The sequence below is a fragment of the Pyrus communis genome, chromosome 11, assembly GCF_041283825.1.
Source record: "Pyrus communis isolate YQ-2024b chromosome 11, ASM4128382v1, whole genome shotgun sequence".
NCBI lineage: Eukaryota > Viridiplantae > Streptophyta > Magnoliopsida > Rosales > Rosaceae > Pyrus > Pyrus communis.
The window spans coordinates 8,028,523-8,056,234 of NC_142575.1; the positions used below are offsets into that span (position 1 = coordinate 8,028,523).

The following is a 27,712-nucleotide window of genomic DNA, read 5'->3' on the forward strand; positions in this document are numbered from 1 at the left end:
TTAATTGATTCTCTTTTAAACTGTTTCTAAAGGCAGCCGTAGATCGCCTAAATTAAGGACTCACACTTCCAGAGCACTATGCACATTCCATCAACCAAATGAGAGAAGTTTATATATCACGACTCTATCGGCTAAAGAAATTAACCCTTATTAATCACATAGTCATGAAAATATGTGCGCTTCAGGTTGCCTTTTCCATCGAACTGCATGAATTTTGGGGGCTGATAACCCCTTGGCATCTTCAAAGCATCAATCTTCTTGGAGTAAGGCTTTGAGTACAGTACGGAGTCATGTGAGCTTCCTTCGTATTGTGTCTTGATAGTGCTTGCAATCATCTCTTGTAGCTGCTGGATAGAGAGAGATCCCATGAACACCGTTGCTTGGTCTAGCTTCGGCTTCTCTTCGACTTTCTCCGTTGGAGGCTCCTCTTCTTCATTGACTTGTTTCTTTAATAGGCCAACATTTGGGTCGACTTTCACGTCGGGCCGCGCATCTAGTTGGTTGACAAGTGCGGCAATCTGCAAGTCCTACCGCTCATCGATTGAAGTTGCTCTAGTGGTCATGACTTGCATGGTTGTACTACCGCTCGAATCAGCGTCGGAGAGTAGGGACTCTGAGTATTTCCTCGGGCTCTCTCCTCTTGACACCCTTAGCGAGGCTAGGGTGATCACAGGCTCGTGCCTCAAGTGCTCTTGTTCCTTTGACAGAGTTAATGCAGGGGCAGAAGCTGCGGCAAAAAGAGCTCTTGCCTTACTTTGGGTTGTGATGCCCGAAATATCACCACTTGCGGCGATGATGTTCTTGTTCTTCACTTTGATTGCGGGAACAGCTTGATCTTTTCTTGATGCCATTTGCGTTTTTCGATGATTTGAGGATAGAGATGAGAGGTAGAGATGTCCCACTGGGCGTGCCAAATTTGTAAACACGAAAAATTCCTGAAACAAGAAACAAGAATACGTGTACAAAATATATTTTTTGTATTAATGATTTTTGGGGTTACAATATCTTTGTAATTTGATCATCTGATTCTATCTTCGTAGGGTGTAGGTTTGTGGATGAGCTATTGATCCAAAGGGCCGTCGGGGCTTGATCTAGGGATGAATAGTTGATGAATGGATCTTCAAGGTGCGTTGGGCTTGATCTTGAAGAATGGGTATATAGGTTTGTTGAGATCGTTGATCCAAAAGGCCGTTGGGGCTTGATCTTAGGATGAACGGATGATGAATGATGAACACTTTCTTCAAGGGGCCGTCGGGGCTTGATCTTGAGTCGGTGGAAGTTCTTCAAGGGCCGTTGGGGCTTGATCTTGAAGGAGGATTTGACGAAGAACGAAGAGTGCTTTCTTGATCCTTCGGGATTTTCTTGAGAGCTTTAGAGTTTCAAGGCTTCAAGGTTTTGGTGTAGGTTTGTAAAATTCCTCCCCCCTTCCTTCTCTTGATGGAGAAGGCTATTTATAGGCCAAGAGAGTGAATCACCACCATCCATTTTTTTGGTGAAGTGAGTGGAGTTGGTAGGTGAAGTAAATGTGTGATGTAAGTGAAATAAAAAAAAGGTTGTAATTTTAATACATTGGTTAACATTTATTTCACTGAAATTTCGGTGTCTACATTAATCTAGTTAACAACTGGTCAAGTTGAAAGATAACATAATGAAAATGTCAATTTTCACAAAAAGGGACAACATAATTTTTTTTTTTTTTTTTTTAATAAGATACGATAGTAGTTTTATTCATAATATTCATAAAGCATACAATCATGTAGGAGGGTATCTTGAATAGTAACCGGAGGCACCTCAAACCAAAGACTAGGAGCAGTAGAACCTAAGGCCAATTTACCCATACTATGCGTTGCAACATTGGTGGATCTACGTATATGATTTACTTTCACTGTAGCAAAACTCTGCAAGTTGGCTTTCACATTCTTAATTAATAAGCCAGTGGCAGAAATGCCACAACAATGCTAAGAGAGTTTTCTCTGTTAAAAGTGCGTACAAGGTTGCTTGTGGCAAAGGAGACAGCATAATTGATTTCCAGGGTTAAGATCCTCACCCGGATCTTAACCTTCTGGATCTTTACGGATCAACCAAAAAGTTGCAGCCCCGCTGCAAACTACATCATCACTTTGTTTCCCCTATTCCCAGCTGTCGGAGATCCATCTGCTTGACATGAATTTGGGCTTGGGCATCGACTTGGCTCGATGGATCTCAATTCGATACTGTTTCTAAAGAAGCAGCGGGTCATCGACTTGGCTCGATGGGCAACAACTGGATGGCGGCTTTTGCCAGAAAAGTAGTCGGGCATGTCTTAGAGACGTCGTCAACCCCGTTCTGCAGTGTGCAAAAGAAGGCTACTACTTCTTGTTGATTCCTGGCCGCTGGATCTTCTTTTGAACAGTCATAATTAGTTGATCCTTAGGATTCGGACGGTTAAGATCTGGAAAGGATCTTAATCTTGATTTCCCTTCTTTTCTATCAGCTCCGTACCAAATATAAAGCCACAAAAATATCTCATAGTCATATTAAATTCATAAAAATAAAAATAAAAAACCATGAACTTCTCTAGGTCAGTAGGTAGGATGCAGTTGTTTGTTTTTTTTTTTTTTTTTTTTTTTTTTTTTTTATTAAATTGTTAATTTTAAAAGTAGTAAAAAGGAATGGGCATTTTGTATGGGAAAATGATCCTCGCCGGATCCTTTTCCTTGGGATCCTAGGGATCTATTTGGGCCCAAAATATTATTTTGGGCTGAGCTAAGAGTTATTCTCGGCCCAGTAGCATTCATCTAGAATCTTGTCGTGGGCTGTCCAGTAAGGGTACAATCCTACTGTGAGGAGGATTGGTTTAGAGAAGGGTCAGGTAGTCGAAACCTAATGCAACAAGGACTCTTAAGGCTAAGGCTGAGGATGTTGAGAATTAGGGAATGAATTTGGTTTGTTAAAGAGCTTGGTTCAAAGTCCTAATGAAGTTAGGATTGGCCGATACCTAATTAGATTAGGTTGAGGAGTTCTAATCCTAGTATGATTCTAGCTCGGCCATGAGGGGATTTGCTACTATAAATAAAGAAGATAGTGCATTACTCAAGGCCCCCTCTAATTCAACACACAAATTGCATGCGCAAAGCTTCTCAACACCCTTTGAGATTTTATCCTTCTTCATTTTCTTCTTGCCAACACATCTTTAGTTTGGATAAACAACACTATAGCCGAAGAGCCAGCCGACCGAGGAGCACGTTCAGGTTGGATAAACAACACTGCTTTGAGGCTGATTGGTTATTTATCCAAGTTTCAATCACCAAGGATTTTAGAGTCCTTATTGGTAGAGGTCATCTTATCAGCCTTCTCGACAAAGTGCGGTGTTACCAAGTTACTAGGCTCGGCACGTTGAAAGTAGAGTTGTTTTGTTTATGATTGGATACTCGTAAGTAAGTTTTCGAGTTCGGCATTCCGATGGCTGAACCATATTCACAATCAAGACATACATTTCTATGGAGTACTTATGTCCATATAGTTTGGTGCTAGTTTGACGTGCTTATACTCTCACGAATATAATCACTATGACCAAACCCGACACCGACAATTTGTGAACTTCGCAGAACTAGCAGCCTTATCTTCAAGCTTTAAAATCCAAAGGCCGAGATGTGTTCTTTCCTTGGTCGCAGTCGTAAGATCGAGAAGTCAGCAGTGTGCTCAACGCAACATCAATATATTAGACTCCCTGGCCGAGTTCGGTCGATGAGTTGGCACGCGCCGCACATAATCGAAGAACGTAGTTAGCTTATTAGTTACTTGGCATGTGCGCTATGTAAGCTTAGTAGTTTTTAGGGTCAACATTTTGGCACACCCAGTGGGACATAATGCTAAAGCTACGAAGTTCATGACCATTGAGACACGGTCAATAAAAAAAGAAAACAGTCATGGGAAAATCGACGACTAATCTTCCAGTCTATAACCCAAGGCAAGATGGCTTGTTATAGGCACAAAATCCTGTTGCTGCTGTAACACCTGAAGCCACAAGTACGACATGCAGAGAAAATGAAGTTAACCTCGGCGATCAGCCTCGTGATACAGAAATCCCCACTAAAACAACAAAAGGCATTTTCATTGAAGGAATAGTGGAGGATTGTGAAGAGGATGGTTGTGAAACCTCTAATCCACCAACTAGGTCGTTTCTTCGATGACTACTTGAAGAGTAATCTCGATAATTTGAATAAATGTTCAGCCGAGAGGTAAAAAGCATACTCGAAGAGATGCACTATAATAGTGCAATACATAACAGGTTGCTCGAAGTATTGGTTAATAAAGCCCACGAAGGTGGATCCGCCGATCATTCCCGACAACATCCATTTAAGAATAATCCGCTGTCATTGATACAAGCCGAGACAGGATTTGCTCAGCTTAAAATGATTGACTTAGAAAAAATGGTGGGTCAACTAGCAGATAGGAAGAATTCGACCAGAAAGCAGAAACGACATTTGTTGATATGGTTGAAGTTCAGAGAATGATTGATTTGGCCTTGAAAAAAGGGCCGAAGTTTCCAAAATTCATTCACCCATATCCTACCTTCGTAGAAAAGTTCGAGTACCCTAAAGGGTTCAAGATCCCAGACTTCAACTTTTTGCTGGAGAATCATCCTTGTCGTCGTTAGAGCACATGGCTCGATTCATGGCTCAGTGTGGAGACGTTAACAACGATTTCCATAAGCTACGATTGTTCTACTTCTTGCTAACTAGCTCAGCCTTTGCATGGTATATCAACCTCCCACCTAACTCCATCCAAAGTTGGGAGGAACTAGTCAAGAAGTTTCACTAGTAATTCTATCAACCAGGGATGGATATGTCAATATCTTTTTTGGCCAGAATGGCCCAAGCCTCTGACGAGTCACCAGTGGAATACCTTACGAGATTTAAGTCGGCCAGAAACTGTGCTGAGAACCTTTCCTTGAAGTCGAGTTCATTAGGCTCGCCCTAAACGGCCTGGATGTGAAGTGCAAAATGAAACTCCTAGGGACAAATTTCTAGGATATGTACGAATTGGCTCAACATGTCGAGCAATATGACTATTTACTCCGAAATGAGAAAATCTCAAAACCCCAATCCAGAAGAACGATCTACAAAAACCCTATGGTCAGTTACGCATCGGCCGAAGGTGCAGAGCCCCAATATGCCAGTATAGACGCGACCGAGATAGTAATTGATAAACCATATATATGCAAAGCATTGGCTCATGCTAATCCCAGAGATGCCAAAGCTCGCTCAGCCTCTAAGGAAGTTGCCGTCAAAACATCAAAAGTCTATACTTTCGACATCACCAAGGCCGACACCATCTTCGACCAGCTATTAGTTGTGAAAATTGTCAAACTTCGGCTTGGGCATAATATTTCCAAGGTCGAAGACTTAAAAGGAAAAATGTATTGCAAGTACCATAACTCAAACAAGCATACGACAAACATCTGTGTCATATTTCGTGACACTAGTTAAAACTGGATCGACAGTGGTAAGCTTAAGTTCCTCAAGAAACAAATGATCATCGACACCGATCTTTTTCCTTCAGCAACAATAAGCATGGTAGATGTTCATCTACCTAGGGATAAAGGAAAAGGGAACGCCGAGTTCATTCCATTGCAATTTGTCCCAAAGCAGAACTCTCGACCACAATTAAAGATTAATTTATTTTCAAACGAGCCACCTAAAGATTTTTCAGGACCAGCTATTGTTGAGTTAATGTCGGACTTCAGCACAGAGGAAACTGATGAGCCAATAGTTTAATGTAGTTGATGCAAAGCAAATGTCATCTTAACCGAGCTGAAGGGAAAGTTTTTTCGGGCTGAAATACCATAACAGACGCCCATCGTTGCAGCGAGATCCTAAAAGTTATTCGGTGCAAGCTAACACCAGAAGGTTTTGGATCGGCTTGGCCCCCAGGTACCAGATAACAAGCCATCTTCTACCAGACGATGCCTTGACTTCGACGCGCCATTTTACAACGAGGAGTATTATGCGTGCAACTTTGGCAGCTCAAGTTCATCAGCCAACCAGATCACATTCAAACCACTTAAGCCACACGATCAGTGTTGGTATACCTACAACTCTCTTACCGGTGTATATACTGCATTGTTCAAATTGCAAAAATGTCGATGCCAAAGAATGGATTGCATGGTTTGCTGACAAACGGCATAAACTACCTCGGCCGCCAATTGGCAGCCGAAATAAGCGATGGATTATGAAGATGACTGATAACCTCTGGCCATCATGGCTGAGTTACTTCAAGGAAAGAAAGTAATAGATCGTGATCTCCAGTACTTATAGTACCATTTTGAAGTTTTTTTTACCGTTTCCCTCTTCGGCCTCACGACGGATGAGAAAAAGAGCGTAGCACGATTAGATGCTTACCTTGACACACTCGTATCGTGTATCAGGAACAGACTCTCAAGGTTTTACAGCACCAAATCTTCATGCCAAGTGAGCCCGAAGTTAATGATCAGAAAGAACCGGATCTGGTGAATGCATTGCAGGAACTGATTCTCGTGGCGACTGAAGAAAATCAGGTAGATGATGCCCATAAACAACATACTTCGCTTGAAAACCCAGAAGACGAATATCACGACTCAAGGGGTCATTTGGTCCTCGATAACATGGAAATCAGCATGGTCCATGTCTTACGTGCTAAAATCTAGCCAACCACATCTCAGCTAAACTTCCTGGATGGCGACGTGGTGTTGAGGAGGCAACACAAATTGATTTTGTGGCCACCGAAGAGATCGAGCAAACAAGCAGAAATGATAAACTTAAGGCAACTTTTGTCAAACTGTTCCCCCACTCTTTCTCTGTTAATTTTCATTATTTGAGGTCGTTGTATGTTATGGCTCATATTGAGGGATACCCAATTCCCAAAAATTTTTGTCAATTGTAGAGCAACGGTCAACATCATGCCCATTTCTATCATGAAGAGATTACGTCCAACAATGAACTCATTCCATTAAAGGTAACCATGAGTAGCTTTGTCGATGACAAGTCCCAGACTAAGGAAGTGTTTCCTTTAGAAGTAAATATCACAAGTCGTAATCATATGTCCACGTTTTTCATAGTCGATTCAAATACCGAGTATAACGTCTTGCTTGGTCGTGACTGGATCCACCAAACAAGTTGTATCTCTTCATCATTATATCAAGTCCTCATCTTCTGGGACAGTAAATCAATCGTGGTTCATCCAGCTGACAATCAGCTATTTGAAGCTAATATGATTCAGGCTCGTTACTATGATGATCATGTCGGCTACATCACCTTACAAGGTTGTAACGAGGACGGACGGCTGACTCGGATCTTAGTTTAGAAAGCCATCGAGATTGGCGACGAGACAGTTCACCAGGATTTGGTAAAACTCGGGTTAGTTGACCTAATTGCCGACCTTGATGTTTGATACCAAACAGAATAGATGCTGGGTGACGGTTTCATCTACCATGGAACGGCTGCTGGCCCATTGGTATACTATTTCTAAGCAATCGAATTCTAGCATGAACTTAGTAAATTTCCTCGCCAAAGAAGACAATGATCCAGTCCTATCACTTGACAAAGTCCAAGCTGCCCCAGCCGAGCTTGAAGACAGTCGGCTTCAGGTCAAAGACCTATTAGAGGAAATAAATGTTGGAATAGCCGAAGACCCTTGGCCTTTATTTATTAGTGCTTTGTTACCCCAACCTATGAAAACCAAGCTTTGTAATTTACTCAAGGAATTTAAGGATTATTTTGCTTGGAGTTACCATGAGATGCCTGGTTTAGATCGAACGCTTGTCGAGCATGAATTACTCGTCAAACTTGGTTGTAAACTATTTCGCCAAACCCCCCCCCCCCCCCCCCCCCGCGGATGATTCTCAACCGAAGTATAACTTGGCATGAATGATGAACTCGTTCGACTTTTAAAAGCTGGGTTTATTCGGACAGCTTGATATGTCGAATGGTTGGTGAACATCATCCCAGTTTTAAAGAAAAGATTTTCGAAATTTGAATTTGGCAACCCCTACAGATTAATATACAATGCCAATTTCAAATTTGTTAATCGATGCAGTACCAAACCACGAGATGTTATAATTCATGGATGGCCATACTGGTTACAACCAGATTTTTATCGTTGAAGCTAATGTCCATAAAACTGCTTTTTGTTGCCCGAGGGTGCTAGGGACTTATGATTGGGTCATCATGCCGTTTGGCCTTAAAAACGCCGATATCACATACCAACACACTATGAATATTATTTTTCATGATTTAATTGGTACCATCGTCGAGGTCTATATCAATGATGTTGTAGTCAAATTGACACGTCGCCAAACACATTTAAATGATCTTCGGTAGGCTTTCCTCCGTATGTGCCAACATAACCTTAAAATGAATCTTGCCAAATGTGCCTTTGGTGTACCAGCTGACAACTTCTTAGGTTTCCTTGTACATCATCGTGGCATTGAGGTGGACGCAAATAAAGCTCGGGCGATCATTTATGCCCCACCACTGACAACCAAGAAGCAATTACAATCACTACTTGGTAAAATCATTTTCTTCTGCCGTTTCATTTTCAATTCAATAGGGAAGATGAAAATTTTTTCCACGCTTTTGAAACTTAAAGATTCTGACATATTCGAATGACATGAAGAGCACCAAGATGCTTTCACATAAATTAAAGTTTCCCTCACGACCCCACCTATCCTTAGGCCACCTCGGCATGGTAAACCTCTCAAGTTGTATATCTCGACCGCCAAAGAATCTGTTCACTGTCTTCTTGCATAAGACAATGACATGGGGCGGGAGTAGGCCATTTTTTTCTCTTAGTCGGAATCTTAACTTGGCCGAAATAAATTATTCACCTATCGAGAAAATTTGTTTGGCCTTGTTCCTTGCTACGTCCAAACTCCAACATTACATGCTTCATTCTGTTACACAGGTCATTACCCAAACAGACATTATTCACTATGTGCTTACTCGACCGATAGTGAAAAGCCGAATTGGTAAATGGACAATGGTGTTGTCCAAATTTAGTTTGCAATACATGCCCAAGAAAGTTGTAAAAGGATAGACACCGACCGATTTCTTAGCTTAACATCACTTTCCATACAGTTTTGGGGGCAATGACGTCGAAATTGTCATCCCTTTCCTAGCTCAACTACCAATGGTATTTTTCTCTCAAGTTAGAGTTCGATTGTGCGAATAATCAGGCCGAATACAAAGCCCTTATCATCAGTCTTAACGTGCTTACGACTTGAGGGCAGCATGTGTGCTTGTCCTTGGCAATTCAGAACTTGTGATTAACCAACTTAATGGAACTTTTCGTTGTATAAGTTGTACTCTGACGCCCTATCACATGGTTGCCAGCTATTTGGCTGAATCATTTGAAGGCATCACATTCAAACACATCTCATAAGTTTGAAACACTGACGCATACGAATTAGCTCAAATAGCCTCCAGAGCACAACTCTTGGGGGGGCAAGAGGTCGAGTCGTACCAGTCCTACAACGACCACAATCGGCCTTGGTTAATCAACAAGTTCTCCAACATGACTGCATAATCCGTACACGAGTTATGTCCATACCTTCGTTATTGAAGTGAGAAGATCTTGTAGATTTTTACGCGGTCGAGACATTACCTGATGACTGAAGAATGTCAATTATGTAATATCTCGATAATCCTAATGGCAACCATGATCGCAAGACAATGGTACATGTCGTAAATTACGTAATGTACTAGAATGAGTTGTACTGAAAGGGTGAAGACAGTCTGCTGTTATTATGCCTCAGCCTAAAAGAGACCAGCTGAGCGATTACAGAGGTACACGAAGGAATATGCGGAGCTCATCAATCTGGAAGCAAGATGCATTGGCTGCTTTGTCAACACGGCTATCTCTAGTTGAGTATGTTGAAAGATTGAATTGAATACGTACGAGGATGTGTACAATGTCAAATTCATAGGCCTATACAGAGAGTCCCGATAGAATTACTTCACTTGGTCACTAAACCATGGCCGTTTAGAGGATGGGCCATGGATGTGATCGGTAAAATTACATCATTTTTTGGGTCAGCAAATCATGCATGGATACTTGTTGCAATGGACTACTTCACCAAATGGGTCGAAGCAAAGTCAAACGCTAAGTTAACCTCTAAATAGGTTTGTAATTTTGTGGAGGAAAACATTGTAACGATATTTAGCGTACCAGATATGATTATAACAGACAACGACACAATTTTCATGGTTAACAGGTTTAGAGAATACATAGTGAGTTTGAAAATTCAGCTCGATCAGTCCATGCCATATTACCCACAGGCAAATGGACAGGCCGAAGCAAGTTATAAAGTTTTAATTGGTATCTTTGAGAAAATGATAAAAGAAAAGCCTGAGATATGGCATTTGAAGTTAAACTAGGCATTATGGGCATATTGAACTTCACTCTAATCAGCAACAGGGACGACGCCATATACATTGACTTATAGTCACGACGCCATGCTACCTGTCAAGCTAAGCATAAATTCGTTATGAGTTATCGAACAAAGCAATTTGTTCAGTGCCGAGTATAATTAGGCCATGAGGCAAAAGTTGGAGGACTTGGAGAAAGCTCGACTAGATGCCTATATTTTACTAGTGGCATAGAAAAAGATCGCCGAGCGAGCTTATAATCGACGAGTTAGGCAAAAGACATTTGGCAAAGGTGATTTAGTATGGCAAACCGTGTTACCAGTAGAGATTAAAGATCCTAGATTTGAAAAATGATCGTCGAATTGGGAAGGACCTGTCATCATCCATAAAGTTCTCGGGAAGAAGGCATACCACCTGAAGGATCAAATTGACTTAGTTCACAAATTACTAATCAATGGAAAGTTCTTAAAGAAATATTAACCAGTCACTTGGGAAATGCAGGAATAAAGAATTTTTATTGATTTTCAAAGGGCGTACAAGCAAAATTACAAAAATAGCCTACAACTAAAGACAAAGTCCTAAGGGGTCGAATGAAGGAAAGCTTCAAGAATGACTTTTAGTTCTAACCACTTTACTTTGCCCATTATTACTTCGGCCTGCCTGGTTTTCTTATTGAGTTGTATGTAGTTGTTGTATCTGCTTCGCACCAGCTACGTATTCTGTCAATCGAGGCTTATTTGACTCGAAATCCTTTTCAAGCTCTGAAGCAACGGCTAACCTTTGATTTTGAAGTTCAGCTATTTGACGGTCGAGGTCGGCCAACCGTTCATTCTTAGCTTTTATAGCCTCGAGTTCTGGTTGGATAGCTTTATGAACGACCGTTGCAACCTTGACGTCGTTTTCTACTCGAAGAGCCCACTCGAATATAGTGAAATATTCCCAGGTTCGTTCTAAGATAGAAGATATGTGAACAATACTCTCATTATTTAGTATACCGTTGGTTACAAGGTCGTTTAAGCATTCTCTTCTAGAATCATGGCCTTTACATTGAAGGATTTATGAGGCCGAGAAAGACAGAAGCTCTTGCAGCTTAGCGAAGGCATCAGACGAGGCCACAGAACATTCAGCCGCTGTTGTTGAAGGCCTAGCCGCCCTGGAATTACTGGAGAGAAGAGAGTCGAGCTTGACTTCCCATAAAGGCTGCATAAAAAGAGTTGTTAGGAAAAAAAGAATCCAAAAGGGATGGCAGATAAGGAAGTTGTGTTAAACCTGTTGAGAAGAGACTTCAGCCATGTTTGCTGGTTCGTTGCTCGAACCCAGAGAGCTTAATGGCCAAGCTCAGTGTTTAAGGCAACTGGGCACCTTGCATTTAATATCTTTTTGGTTTAGAATTCTAAGGCATGAAATTAATAAAAGGAAATGATGAAGGTTCTTACAAAGGTCGAAGTGACCTCTTGAGGAGGAATACCAAGGTTCTGGTCTTGGGGACGAACCAGTGTCTCTGCTGTCACTTCTGGCTCGACAAGAGGCACCACTTCATGTCCCATATTTGCTTTGGCTGCAAGAACATCAACTTGGTCGCCTGCCTCGACCATCGGTTGAGGATTGATGGTTGGGAGTTCAACCGGTCGAGGGCACCTCACTAGCGAGGGTTATTCGCTCTTATCATCTTAAACATAAAGGGGGATTAAGTTTCCAGTTTAGAGATAGCTAAAATGAAAGAACACAAAAGAAGATTGTCATACCTCTTCTTCCAAGACGACCATTGGAGCTTCCTTTGGACTAGGGGGAAGGTTTCTCTTGGCCATGGTGGTTGCTGGCTCCACTATAGTAGCTGCTAGGCCGACATCAACAGAAGCAATGACCAGCTCTAGAAGTGCAAGTTCCCCGACCACAAGTGCGACGAGAGGTTCGACCACAACAGCAGCCAGCGTTGTTGGTTGAACTGTTGCCTGACCCAAGGTTAGGGCGGGGGGCTTTAGCGGCACTTCTGCTGAGACTTAGTTAATGAAAGAAGAGAGATGCACACTAGGAGTAGTTGCTCTTGTAGTTTAACTCCAAATAACATGTATTTCCTGCTCTCCCATTTTTGCCTTTTTCTTGAGGCGTTTTTGGGGCCGGGCAACGTTACCAGCCATCTCGACCTCTGGGCAAGGTTGTTTTCTCAATGTAGTCTATGCAATAGGGGGCGCTGCAGGAGTCGGTTCGGTTGGATGAACGGTGGTAGCAGCATTCTTAGGAGGAAGAGTAAGTTTCTTTTCGGCCACGACCATCGCAACTACTTCGGCTCTTTTTATTGAACGGCCACCTGAAAAACTGAGTTTGAGTCAGAACAAAGTTTGAATTAGACGGAAAAAAAGAGTAAGTTAAAGATGTATACCTTGAGCCGCTTATTTAAATTTTGAGGCAAGTGTCTTCCTCAGTCGATCACCAAAAAGCTTTTTCAAAACTTCATCGGCTGAGGTATTGAAGAAATCCTTGACATAGGCATCGTACCAGTCAGCAAGGGTGCTGGTACAGTCGGTCTCTGGGGTATATGGTAGAAAGCAGATTTTGGTGAACCACTCTTTGAATTCCTTCTCGGCCTCCTGACATTCTCTCTTCGAAGAATCGGAGAGACGTTCTTGGCTCAAGAGTGAGCGAGAAGTGAGGAACGGCAGGGGCAGCCCTAGAGATAACCCAGTTGACGGGCCATGAAGTGAGGATAGTATACCCCCCAGCTGGCCCGTTGAGCATCACAACTATAGGGAAGGTCGTGATCTAGGACAAACAACCCCCATGATTGTTGAAAGTCGACCTCCTTTGCTTCTCCCCACGCTGAAGTAAGGAGCCTGATAGAGGATGGATATTTCTAGCGATGGCAAACCAGAAACTCCTCGTTATACAAATCTTCAAGGTTGAAGAAATGTTTAAATATATATTTGGCCGAGTGAGCAAGAAGGGGGTGTGAGGCCAGTTGAACGCCCATTACTTCAGAAGAGTTGAAGCTAGGGATCTTCGACCTCAGTGTGCAAAAGTAGGCTTGTAGCCAGAGTTCGAAGAACCAGAGCAGGTTGTTTTGGTGCGAATCAATCCTCCCCGCAGAAGTCTCGGCCAAACATCAGGTAAGATTGGCGAGGATGGCTGGGCTGAGGGCCAGGACATGACCACTGGCTAAGGCCTCAGCCATTGGCATGTTCTTAGACAAGCATTTGTTCGACTTAGTACAAAAGATGAACTTGTTGTACCAGTAGAACAAAAAGGCTCCATGTTCTCCCTTCCTAAAAGCTTCATCTTCTGAGCTAGCAAAGTGGGTGATCAAGGTGTTGTAGAGTTTTTATGCAGCTTAAGCACCTATTCTTTTAATGGTTTCTGCCCGTCCTTCTTCAAAGCTTCGATGACACGTTCGCTAAAGACCGCCTTCAGGTCCAAGTCAAATTGATACCGAGACAGAGCAGTATCAATTAGAAGACCGGATAGGGAAATGCCAAGTATGATCGTGACATCTAGGATGGTCGGACCAATGGGGCCAAAAGGAAGGATTGTGGTATTAATGGCCGAACATTAGAAGCTTAGGGCGGTCATCAAAAGTTCTCGATCCATGATGATCTCAATGGTCGAAAGCTTAATGGCATCAAAGATGCTAAAAGTCTTCCATTTACCTCCAAAGTGTGGCTCCATCTGGGTGACCCATGCAGCCCAGGCCAAAGGGGTTGAAGGCCAAGCTCTTTGGGGTTTGGTCGATTCCCACTTCGACCAATCATACCCTTGGAAAAGGAGCTCAAGGCAGTGGGCCTTCAACATTATGGTAATGTTTTCTAGGACGTTGTCCTTGAAAAGTGGTCCCAGGGTTTGGTGGGAGGCATTAGAATCACCCTCAGATCAAAGTGATTTAATGGTGTTTTGATCAATGATGTCTCTGTACTTGTCGCACTCCTTGGCAAGCTTGGTGATAAAAGTGTTGGTAGCCATTGATGAAGGTTTGAAGGTTTCTGGGTTTCGAAGTTTGGTTTCTTTTCTGGGTTGAGAATAAATGGCAAGAGTTTCTGGAGGTTTGGAAACGTGAAAATCCAAATGGAGAAAAGCAGAGTATTTATAGGCATTTGGGGAAAAGATCAACAATTTTAAATTTCGAAGAATGAAGGGTAAATCTGACCAAAATATTTTGTAATCATGATAGATATTTGAGAATCCAGGTGAAGAGGCCAAAAAGCTCACGGATTGATGATGCACAATTGCATGTAATGGCAAGTTTAATGGCGAATGGACGTTTCAGTATCAACACGCCTCGAAAAGGTCGAAAAGTTCACGAATTAAGGTTGCATGATTGTGAGTGATGGCGAGTTTAATGGCGAATGGACGTTTTAATGTGTGCATGCCTCAACTGTTATTATTGAGGGACAAACGTACCAAGGAGATGCAACGTGGCAGGGAACCTGACATAATTAAGATCGTGCAATCGCGCCTAATAAATGCGCCTAGGTGGTTGGGATATTCGAGATTTTTCGATGTCCTTCAGGAATATGCTAAGGGTTCATTTCACTTCTTCAAGGTTGAGGCTAGGCCAGAAGTTATAGGCCGAATACCTCAAAGGCGAGGGGGCAATGTTTGGGCCCAAAATATTATTTTGGGCCAAGCTTTGAGTTATTCTCTGCCGAGTAGTATTCATCTAGAATCTTGTCGTGGGCTGTCTAGTAAGGGTCGACCGAATCTTACTGCGAGGAGGATTGGTTTAGATAAGGCTAAGTTATTTGAAACCTAGTGCAACAAGAAGTCTTAAGGTTAAGGTTGAGGATGCTGAGAATCAGAGGATGAATTTGGTTTGTTAAAGAGCTTGGTTCAAAGTCCTAGTGAAGTTGGGATTGGCTTAAACCTAATCAGATTAGGTTGAAAAGTTCTAATTTGAGTATGATTCTAGCTCAACCATAAGGGGGTTTACTACAATAAATAGATAAGGGAATGCCTTATTCAAGACCCCCTCCAATTCAACACACAAATTGCCCTACGCAAATCATCTCAACAGCCTTTGAGATTTTATCCATTTCCCATTTCTTCCCTCCAATACATCTTTAGTTTGGATAAACAGCACTGTGAAGACAACCGGCGACATCTTCAGTTTGGATAAACAACACTACTTTGAGGCCGACTGGTTATTTATCCAAGTCTTGACCACCAAGGATTTCAAAGTCCTTGTTGGTAGAAGTCATTTCACTAGCCTTCTCGACGAAGTGAGGTGTTACCAGGCTACTATACTTGGCACATTGAAAGCCAAGTTGTTTTGTTTATGATTAGATACTCGCAAGTAAGTTTCAGAGTTCAGCATTCCGACGGCCGAACCATGTTTACAATCAAGACATACATTTCTTTCGAATACTTGTGTCCATATAGTTTGGTACCAGTTCGGCGTGCTTATACTATCACGAATATAATCACTGTGACCGAACCTGGTGCCGACGATTTGTAAACTTTGTAGAACTAGCAACCTTGTCTTCAGGCTTTAGAACCCAAAGGCTAAGACGTGTTCCTTCCTAGGCCACAGTCGCAAGATCAAGAAGTCAGCAACGCGCTCAACGCAACATCAACACATTTTACTTGGCCTACACGCCACGTAGGCTTAGTAGTTTTTAGGGTCAACAGGATCACATGATCGTGACCGTTCATCGTACATCGTACGGTCATAAATCTATTCAAAATTTAAAATTAAATATAAATAGTACCTAACGAAAACTGACTGCATGATGTACGATGAACGGTCACGATCACGTTCACCAAATTTGTTTTCTCCCAGTATAGATAGATAGATATATATATATATATATATATTCAGAAGGTAGAAAAGGTGAATAATTCATAGTATCAAAAATACTCCTCCTTAAGCCACTTAGTACTACAGTTTAGTGATATTCTTCTTCACTTGTAAGTGAGAGGTCTTCGGTTTGATTCTTGCCAAAGGCGAATTTGAACCACATTATTGTTAGCTCATTGTGAGACTTAACCCATCCATCCCCTTAGTGTAGATAATATCGTATTCTTCAAAAAAAAAAAAAAAAAAAAAAAAACTAAAACTATAGGAAAAAACTATTATTTCTGCCATTTTTTTTTTAATAAATATTTGCATAATAATAAAAAGAACAAAAATTACAAGTAAAGAATAAAATGTAAAACAGGTTTGAGAAGAAATACTGACGATTCGGTGGCTAAGGACAAGGCGGCGGGGGATTTGTCTTAAGGAATCATAATAGGCAGATTATTGGAGGTGGAGCTTTAAATCTAGATGGTGCCACTATTTCAGAAATGGAGGCTAGGGCTCTCAGAGAGGGCCTTCTTTTTGCTTAGAGGAAGGGCTATACAAAGATTATGGTTGAAGGTGACTCTAAGTTGGTTATTCAGTCAATGTTGGACCCGGATGCGACGTAATGGAATCTGGTTCCTATTATTGAAGATATTAAGTGGACGGCGACCAATTTTGATTGCATTGACAGGAAACATATTTATAGAGAGGTTAACTTTGTGGCGGATGCCTTCGCTCGCCATAGCCTTCTTATTATTGAATGTCATATTTGGGATCGTTGTATTCCTTCTTTTGCTCTTCCTACTTTTCAATTTGATTTTGTAGGAAACAGTTGTACTCTAGGATTTTCTCTTTAATATATTTTTCTTGATTCAAAAAAAAAAAAAAATGTAAAAGAGGTATATACTAAATTTCACAATATATATTATTAGTTTCACCACACTAGAGTATCTGCTACTAGAGAAATTTTTCATTGTGACCGGAATACAAGTGGTATACTACGTGTTTCTATATAAGTGGTAAGAAATTTTATTTTTTAAATTATTAACTTTTTAATACACATATCTCACTATTTATATAGTGACACGTGGTGTGTCATCCTGTGTTCCGGTCACATTGAAAGATCTCTCATGGTGCTGATGCTCTCCCTATTATATTTTATACTTTGATTTCATGAGGGCAGCAATAGATCGCAGCCACGTTCTATACTTTTCCTTCTCCTGAACTTTATTTTATTTTATGAGAAGCTGGATAATAATTACTAGGGCTTAAGCCAAGAGGGAACAAACTCCTGACCTCTTTAGGTATTGAAGAAATCGGTTTGATCTTCCCGTTCTTAAACCGCTATCTCAATTAGGATTTATTGCCACATGACATCTTCCTCTTCTTTACTGCGTTATGGTAATCATCTAAACTCACCATTTATTCCTGCACCTATGCATAGCGTGCTGCCATAGTTCCCATCCCCAATTGACTCTAAAGCTTGTACCTTTTTGCACCATGATCATGAAAACAAGAATTAGTACAATGCCAATATATGGGTATGATCTAGCCCTCAAGGGTTTGTTAGATGGCTTTCTCTCCATTGTGCAAACCTTCAGGTCATCCTATCGTAATGATATTTTTTGTTTAGTGTTCACTACAAAAAAATCCTTTCTAGACAAAAGGATTTCGTCGAGCCAAAATAAGGTTTTGTTGCTAATGGTTTTGCCCGACGAAATGTTCATGGCGCTCAACTCATAGCGCGAGCTTTTGCCTGATGAAACTTCACTATTCGTCAAGCAAACAGAATTTGCTCAACGATCTTACCTACGACGGTTCCGCCAAGCAAAGTGCGTTTCGTGATCGTGTCATTTTCGTGATGTACCTAATATCTTATCGGGTTGTGTTGTGTAACACCCGTTAAAATGAACGGTAATATGACCTGACCTAAACTCGACCGTTAATATTAACGGGTAACATAACCTGACCGTTTACCTGTTAAAAAAAATATTTTGTAAGTCAATAAATAACCAAATCAAAAACGTAAGTGAGAATAATCCAACATTAAGGATTTAATGAAGAGGCCAACTCCGAAATTTACCACCATAAACCACCTACTGCGGTGTTTTATTTTATTTTTTAATGTATAATTTTAATTCAAAATTCAAATTGCCTTGAATTACTATTTTGTCCCTTAATGATTGAATTGTCCTTCTCAAAGCCTTTAGTAAGAAAGGGACATTTTGTGACATTTCACATTTTTATCCGGCTCACTATATATATATATAAGTAGATCATGGCCGTATTTTGGCAAACAACTTGTCGACACAAGGAGAAGCCATGGCAGTCCTTGAGCTCCTCTCCCTCTTCTCAATTCTCTTCATCGTCTCTCTTCTTCTCCGACCCTTCTTTGCCTCCAAAGCCAAAACCCTACTCCCTCCAAGCCCCCTTGCCCTGCCCATCATCGGCCACTTCCACCTCCTCAGCCCTCTCGTCCACCAATCCTTCTACAAACTCTCCCTCCGGTTCGGCCCTTTATTCTCTCTCTTCCTTTGCTCCATCCCATGTATCATCATTTCCTCCCTAGGCCTCGCGAAAGAGTTCCTCAAAACCCATGAGCTCTCCTTCATATCCCATTCTCAGTCCATCGCGATTGAGCGCCTCACCTACAACTCTTCCCTTGCTTTTGCACCCTATGGACCTTATTATAAATTCATCAAGAAGCATAGCCTGAATGAGTTTTTAAACAGTTGTAGCGTCAGCAACTTTGCTTCGTTTCGAACCCAAGAGTACCAAAGGCTTTTGAGGCTGTTGGCCAAGAAAGCTGAGATTAGTGAAGCTGTTAATCTCACTGAGGAGTTACCAAAGCTTTCCAATAATGTGATAGCAAAAATGATGTTGGGGAATTCTAAGGGGTCTGGTGCTGAAGGCAGAGACGAGGAGGCTAGGCAAGGCTTGTGGTGTGAGAGGTCACAAGGGTTTTTGGGGTGTTTAACTTATTAGATTTTGTTTGGTTTTGCAAGAAGTTTGATTTGCAGGAATTTGGGAAGAGAATTAAGACACGCATCGGAGATTCAACGCGTTGGTGGAGAAGGTTATTTCATAACGTGAAGAATTGAGAAAGAAAAACATGAAAAATGAAGGCATTGGCGGCGAGGAGGTAAAGGGTTTTCTTGACATTTTGCTTGATATACTGGAAAAAGGGAGTGTTGAGAGTGAGGAGCTTGAATTTACAAGAGTGCACATCAAGGGTTTAATCATGTTAAAAATTCTTTTTCGTATGACTTTCAGTTCAATTATATTAAATAAAAGTGAACTTATGAGGGTATGTTATTAAAATAAAAATTCAAATATAAGAGGAATTAAAAGAAGAAATGAAAAGTCCAAAGAACACAAAATAATTCAGGAATTTGAATATGGGAACTTGGGAGAACTATAGTCATGATTTAGATATAGGCCGTTACTTTGATAATCCTCCTTCTTGTTCAGTAAGTTTTGTTCGTGAAGATCGATTTGGGATGTCCCAATCTTGATCTCCTTTTGATTAGTTTTGTTTGGGCTCTTGTTTTTAGCCCCATTGTTCAACAAAAAAAAAAAATGGGAAACTTCATTCTAATTCTGGGCAAAGATGACTTTTAGACTAAAACCATGAGTAAGATCAAAATCTAATATTAGTCCCTTGATACACTAAGCACCTCATTTATTAATTATATTTTGATGTATTAATTATATTTCATTATAATTATAATTTTCATTTCAGTCATCAAAATATATTTTGTTGTAAACATTTAGATAAACTAATTTTTGTTATACAATATAATTCAATATATTTTTTCTTCTCCATTTTGGTACATTAAATTCATTATAATACATTTCGGTTCATACATTTAGGTACACACATTTCAGTATAAACATTTCAATACAAACATGTAGGTACATTAATTCAAAATAATACATTTTGGTTCATCCATACTAACATTTCAGTACACACATTTATGTGCATTAATTTAATATAATACATTTCGGTACTTGGCACATCCCAACCCGAAATGTCCACCTGGACTCCGAATTAAGTTGTGTTGGCCGACACCAGGAGGGTAAAGAAGCCAAAAAGTGTAGTGATGTGGAAAATGTGAATAAATTTAAACCTTAAAGTGACTAAATCTAATAGTGCGCTAGTGAGCGGGAATGAACCCATTTCACAAGTGATGTCAAAGTATAAGTAAAGTACAGTATAGTGGTTTGAGAGTTATACCATTGAAGGTAATCACCAATACCAAGATTTGCCAAGAATCCTCGTCAACACAAAAGCTCAGCCACTAGAACCTGGAGGGGCGAAAAACAAAGGTGAGTCGGCCTGAAAATAAAGTTTTAATAAAACCTTTTTGAAAACATTATAACCCCTTGCCGTAAAACAAGTATAGTTTCCAAAATATACATACTACGTATAGTAAGAAAATACTTACCGTAACTTGCAAAATCTCAAGAATTCAATACGGCACAATAATTAGTAAATAAGTGCATGACGTCCCTAATCGTATAATCTCGCATAAGGAAACATATCATATCAAGTGCTCATCAACACATGCTGACACACAAGTTCATGCAGAGGCATTCTAACATGAATAGGACCAAGTGTAACAATGATATATGCTCTAGTACTACAATCACGTGAAGACTGGCGCTATGTGCAGCACAGACGAGTCCTAATTGCCTATAGCAATCTAGGATAGGACTGGCACCTACAATGGATCCAAAGTGAGTGTACGATGCAAAGTACACATACATGTGAAAGACTGACCTTGGCTCGGGCGAGTACTAACACCGGTGCACCAATGATGAGCAGATAACATAAATATAGTTGTGCCACAATAATTCAATAATTCACATTGACATAATAGTAATAAATAAAATATTAATCATGGCCATAATTAAAACCTCATAAAGTACCCAGACATGTGCATCTCGTAGGATTTATGATAATTTCGTAATTTTTTGTTATTTCGCTAATTATTATAAGCATTAGTCTAATCCAGGCATGCATAGGAAATTCTTTTTCAAATGTATAAATGGAAACTAAATAAATATTTAATATTCAAAAGCAAAGACCCACTCACAAATCATGTCGGGTCGAAGCCGTTTGAACTAAGAAAGCTGGAGTCACCGATAATAATCACACCTAAGCATAATATTAGGACCCATTAGTAAAACATCACTAAAACAATTAAATTTGGGAAAACGGAGTGCAGATTTGGAATCAAGGCGTCAAAATAAGCTAAGAAGGGTCCCTAGCAAATTTTGTAAAAAGTCAACGAGAAAGTCAACGGTCAACCCTAAAAAGTCAACCAAGACGTACTAATGGTCAACTACATTAAAACTTTGGAATTTCACTAGGTGGATGTCAAAAACTCAGGGCGTCGAAATTAGCTTAGAAGGATTCCCAAGAAAATTTCGAAAAATCAACCCAAGGAATATTTCAAGAATATTCTGAGCCCAATTCAGAAATGGGCCAGCCTAGGACGGCTTGGGATTTGACTAAGGCCCCCGTTTTTGTTTTTTTTTTTTTTTTTTTTTTTTTCACTTCTTCTTCTCATTCTTCTTCTCCGGCCAATTGCCGTTGAAACTGTCGGGTAAAGCCCAGCTCCGACCACCTAATTTCTTCACTAAACCTAGCCTTCCAATATATCAAATCGAAACTCGAAGAACAAGGAACCGAAATGTACCTTTGGTTTCCTTAGCCGTGGCCGGAGTTGGCTGGAAAACGGCTCAAAGCTGCTGAGAAAATCTGGGATATCTTCCCCGCAGCGGTTCTGTACCAAAACTCGCATCAAAACCCTTAAGAAGGCTAGAAACATATGCTAAAACATGATCCAAGACATTTTGGGTGATCTTTAGAACTTACCATCGTCGAAATTTAAGAAATCTCGCTGGGAAGTATGGCGATGGTGCCATCATTGCACCTATGCATCTAGCACAGTACCAAGTCCGTGAGAGTGTTTGAGAGGAGCAAGAAGGATAGGGATGGTTTGGAGGATGCGTCGTTGGGCTTAGTGTTCACCGTTGCACCGTCTCAGTGCAGTCCAAGGAGACGGGAGAGGTAGAAGCACTGAGAGAGATAAAGGAGGCGAGAAAAAGTTGAGAGGGTTAGAGAAAAGGGTGAGATGGCAATCATCCATTGGGAGTGAGGTGAGAAAGATTTGAATATTGAGAGATAGTGTCCGAAAGATAGAGAGGCACGGGATGAGTTTTGGTGTGGGTGTAGGTCCCACGGCCAAAAAAGCTAATAAAATAATGAAAAGATCCAATCAGAAAATAATAGAATAATAATTTAGTAATATAAAATAATATAAGATAATTAGAATAATAATTTCTTCAAAAATAACTTTTGAATTTGTAGTTCCATAAAAGTTTAACAGTAACTTCGATTTTTATTCTAATTGCGCATACGTGTTCGTACCATTGAGTACTTCGAGAATACGTTAAAATAGTAGTTTGTACACGTCATGGAAAGACAGTCAACGAAAATCAATATTCTTGCCTCTAGGGCATTTTCATCAATTCATGCTTTTAAAATTAATAAAATCGTAAAAGTAGGGACGGGTTGTTACAGTACTAACATTTAGGCACATTAATTCAATATATTACATTTCGATACTAACATTTAGGTACATGAATTGAGTCTTTCAAGTTTGAAGAATGTTAAATAAAATTAATAAATATAAAATCTTTTTTTTTTGTCAAAAAATAAATTTAAATGTGTATATTTTGTCATATTAATTTTTTTTATAACGCCATAGTGTCTGGTTCTATTATTTGAAGCTATATATAACTTAGAGGGCTTTTAGGAGAATAATGAAATTGGATTTCTCAGGATTTGTTCACGGCGGGTACAGATACAACCGCCATTTCAATGGAGTGGGCACTAGCAGAGCTCATCAACCACCCGAAAGGTGCTGAAGAAAGCAAGGGAGGAGATTGATCGAGTCGTTGGGGAATAGACGGCTAGTCGTAGAGTCAGATGGTCCAAACCTTCCATACATACAAGCCATCATAAAAGAAACGCTGAGACTGCACCCATCTGTGCCTATGATCCCAAGAAATAGTGTACAAAAGTGTAACATTGGAAACTATGTGATCCCAGAAAACACAATGCTATTTGTGAATGCTTGGGCCATCGGAAGGGACCCAAAGTATTGGGAAAATCCTTTGCACTTTTACCCTGAAGGATTCTTAGCACCACTCAGTGGTGGAGGAGATGGAGCAAGTGCATTAGATGTTCGGGGGCAAAATTTTCAGCTGCTTCCGTTTGGGACTGGGAGGAGGATATGCCCTGGTTTAAACCTAGCCATGCAAATGCTGCCAGCCCTACTTGGTGTAATGATTCAATGCTTTGATTGAAAAGTTTTTAGGATAAATCAGAAGCATATGAACGGTGATAATCGCGTTCTTGAAATGGATGAACGGCCAGGAATGACAGCGCTCCACGAAGATTTGTATCCCAATAGCACGTTTGATCCCGAGTGGTGTCCTTGACTCATAAAGCAGGTGATCATATGTTTAAAGAAGTTTGAGGACTTGATGTGTGTTTCTATTCTTAGTAGGGGTGCAAGAAACTTTCATGTATCATTTGCGTTGTAATAGAGTAAAATTCTCTTATCTCCTATTTCCATCCCCTTTCCTCCCCTCCTCTTACATTTTACATTTTGATAAACTATTTGTAAAAATGTTTTTGACACCAAAAAAAAAAAAAAAAAAAAAAAAAAGGTATTATGCTGTTTGGTAAATTTGTATGTAAAACAAATGTAATTATGTAAAATGACCAAGAAGACAATCCACTTTTCTCTATCCCATCACTTCCGTTCTTCACCTAATCCTGATCGAGAGAGGGAATCGTAAATCAGCGTTGGTGGTATCTTAAATTAACCGAGTTAAAGGCTTCAATCCAGTTCACATACAACCCAATACCCAACCCACAAAAAAATTTGAAAATTGGGGAAGTAGAAAAAGATCCTTCTCGCTTTCCCAATTTTCCTGGAAAATTTGGATGTGCAGAAAAAACATGTTAGGGCTCACTGCTCTCACACCTCCACCAATATCCCAAGACTTCCATCTATTTTCCATCACTACAGACCTATCTCAATTTCTTCTCTACTCGCCCCTCAAAACCCAAAACAAGGGCAACGGGTTGAAGCATGATTCCAATTCTGAGGAGAGGGAAGAAGAGAAAGGCAAAGAAGGAATTGAATCCAACGGTGGTGGCGGTGATTGTTGGGTCGACGATCCAGTTGAGATCGGCGACGTCCTTCCAGATGACGCAGTACTCCTTCCAGTTGAGGTCGGCGACATCCTCCAGGGTGGTGATCACAAACGGCAATGTGCTCGACAGAGGGAGAAAATGAGGGTAGAATTGCAATTTAAAATAATTTACTAAATAATACTGTTCATCCGCCTCCTTAGAAAGAAACCTGATTTTGTGAAGCAGCAAAATGCTGCTTCCGCTTTTTACTATTTTTCTGCTTTGAATGATCATGGCCTTGAAAGAAAAAAAACAGAGACTTACCAAATATAAATTTTACTCTAGCTTTTTTTCATACGTACTTTTAAAATACTTTAAGCACTATCAGAACAGTACTTAAAACAAAAAAGACAATCCTTACCAACACTAGTAGGAAAAACAGCATGTGTGACAATACTTTGCGACGACACAAATTTCGTCACTTAAAATGCGTTTGAGCGACGAAATGAGTAATTCGTTGCACATATGTCAAAAACTTTACACGTCAAAGAATTTTGTCGCACAAGGAATCAAAGCTTCATCAGTCAAAGTTTGTTAAGTAAACGCTGGTAAGGAGTTTTTTTGACGCTAAATCAATGCGTGACGAAGAATTTCCCGCGTAAAGATTGTGCGACGAATGTTGCATCGCGCAAAGGGCCTCTTAAATGGTCGCTAGGCATTGAAGTCATCGGATTTACCACATACTTTACGCAAGGAATGTTTTATCGCTCAATGGTTTGGGACCAAGGTGCGTGACCAAAGTTTTGTCCTTTTAACTTTTTCTCACATTGGTTTTCCCACAACCCTAAATTTCCTCCAATGTTCTTCTTCTCCAAATCCCCCTCATATCCCAAGGTCTTGTTTTAATTTTAGAGATGATTGCTAATTCCGCTGCTCCTCCAACTAAGCGATGCGAGGGAGAAGGATCTGGGAAAGGTAATAATTAAGTTTCTTTGGATCTAATATTTTTGTTTTTGGAAAAACAATTTTGGATGAATCACTTACTTTGATTTTGAAATTTATGTTTTGCTTTCGTAGATAAAAAAACCAGGAGAGTGTCGGTGCAGGCTCCAATGGTAGATAGTGTCCAGCGTAAGCGAATCATTTATGATGATATCAGGGGATTTAATACGACAACGAACACGGAGCTTATGTATGACATTGTGGTACTAGTGCGGACCAACTGTTCTACAAAGTAGACATCTTGGAAAAATGTGCCCGAAGACCATAAGAAATCTATGTTGAATTATCATTAAGTGTGAATTAGTAAAATAATAATTATTTTTGTTAAATAGTATATTATAATGATTAATTTTTTATTATTTTTTATGTAACAGTTTAACTATATTATTGATGTTACGAACCAAAACTTGATGAAGTTGATCGAATAAATGTTCAGGAAGCGTTACTGGCAGCGGCAGTCTGAACATCATCGACCACTTCCACCTCTTCAGCCCTCTCGTCCACCAATCATTTAGCAAACTCTCCCTCCGGTTCGGCCCTTTATTCTCTGTCCGCCTTGGCGCCTTCCCATACGTCGTCGTTTCCTCACCAGACCTCGTGAAAGAGGTCCTCAAAAATCCACGAGCTCTCATACCGTTCTCATTCCATCGCGATTGATCCTATGGACCTTATTATAAATTCATCAAGAACCTCAGCATGAATAAGTTTCTAAGCAGCAGTAGCGTCTGCAACTTTGCTAGCTTCAATTCGAATCCAGGAGTACCTTAGGCTTTTGAGGCTGTTGGCCAAGAAAGCTGAGAGTGGTGAAGCTGTTAATGACATAGAGGAGTTGCAAAAGCTTTCCAACAATGTCATCGCAAAAATGATGTTGGGGAATTCTAAGGGATCTAATGTTGAAGACTGAGACGAGGAGGCTAGCTATAGGTATTAGGAAATGTATTCCAATGAAAAATTATAAGATTACATCAGTTGGTATTTATACAAATAGTTGTGCACTTCACAGCTCACTGATAGGGATTTTACCATAAATGCAAACGGGCTAAAAACTCCTATGATACTTGCAAGAATGACAAGGATATTGTAGTATAAACGGCTCTCGCAAGGTCGTTCTCCACAGGGATTATTAAATAAATTGAAGCAAACCAAATTCCAATTAATTATTATAAAGTAGAAAGTTGGGGTGATTAATTTTTATGACCTAATTTAATCAAACGAATTTAATTAATAAAAGAAACTAATATGCAATACTAAAGCTGAAAGAAAAAAAAAATAAAACAGTTTTTAAAAATACCAATTTATAAAAGCACTAGGGCTCTACCCTCACCTAGCAAAAGGAATTAGTTACGCATATTCATAATTGAAGTCATAGAAAATATTATTAAGAATAAGAGGAATGAAAACACCTTAAAATAGAAAATCTCCAAGAACCCTAGCAATTACTCTCTGTCTCCAAATTTGCATAAAAGAAACCGTAGAAAGAAAACTAAGAACAGCAAAAGCCTTAAAATCCCCTCTAGCTATCACACAAAGCCTAGTCTTTTTCTCCAATTAGGAAACTAAATATTAAAATAAAATAACTTGGAAAATAGAGTCCTAATTAAGTTAGGAGAATCTGCACAGAAACTGTCCAGCCACGTTTTAGCCTCAAATCTCCTCCAAATCCAGCCCAAGATACTTACTTTAAAAATCATGACATTCTGAACACATCTCCAGAAGGCCATGAAACCATCCGAGGTCATGTTGGGCTCCAAAAACGCAATTCAAGCGCAAAACATCATTATGCCAGCATCGAGCACTGCTCCTTTATTTTATCGCCAGAAAATCATCGCTAGGTAGAAAAAGTCCAAATTTTGATACGATCAAGCCAAGTGACTCATAAACATCCTCTAACTGGAATTACTTCAAAGTATCAAAATTCTTCCAAAATAATAACCAAAATATTCTAAGAATATGGTTAAATATATAATATAAAATCTACTCATCACTCACCATAACAAATCTAACTGTCCTATAACTACCTATAATAGAAAATCAAAGTAATTACAATATTGGCATTGTTAACTTTTGTCTTTTACATAACTATCCTTAAACGCCCCCTCAAGCTGAACTTAGGCAACCGAAGTGATAGTTTATCTCTGAGCAACACGAATTTTGGCTTGGATAGTGTTTGATGCAAATATCTGCAATTTGATCCTGTAAGCACACAAAATGAATAGTGACAACATTTGAGAGTACTTTTTCCTTAATATAGCGGTAATCTATCTCCACATGTTTGGTCCATGCATGAAACAAGAGATTCTTGGCTAAAGAAATAGAAAAATTTTTATCACACCACAA

At 40.0% G+C, this 27,712-nt stretch overlaps 1 pseudogene; it reads left to right on the forward strand.

Moving 5' to 3' along the window:
* Positions 1 to 18,477: 18,477 nt before the first annotated feature.
* On the forward strand, positions 18,478 to 23,116 carry LOC148692836 ((2S)-flavanone 2-hydroxylase pseudogene; annotated as a pseudogene).
* Positions 23,117 to 27,712: the final 4,596 nt, after the last annotated feature.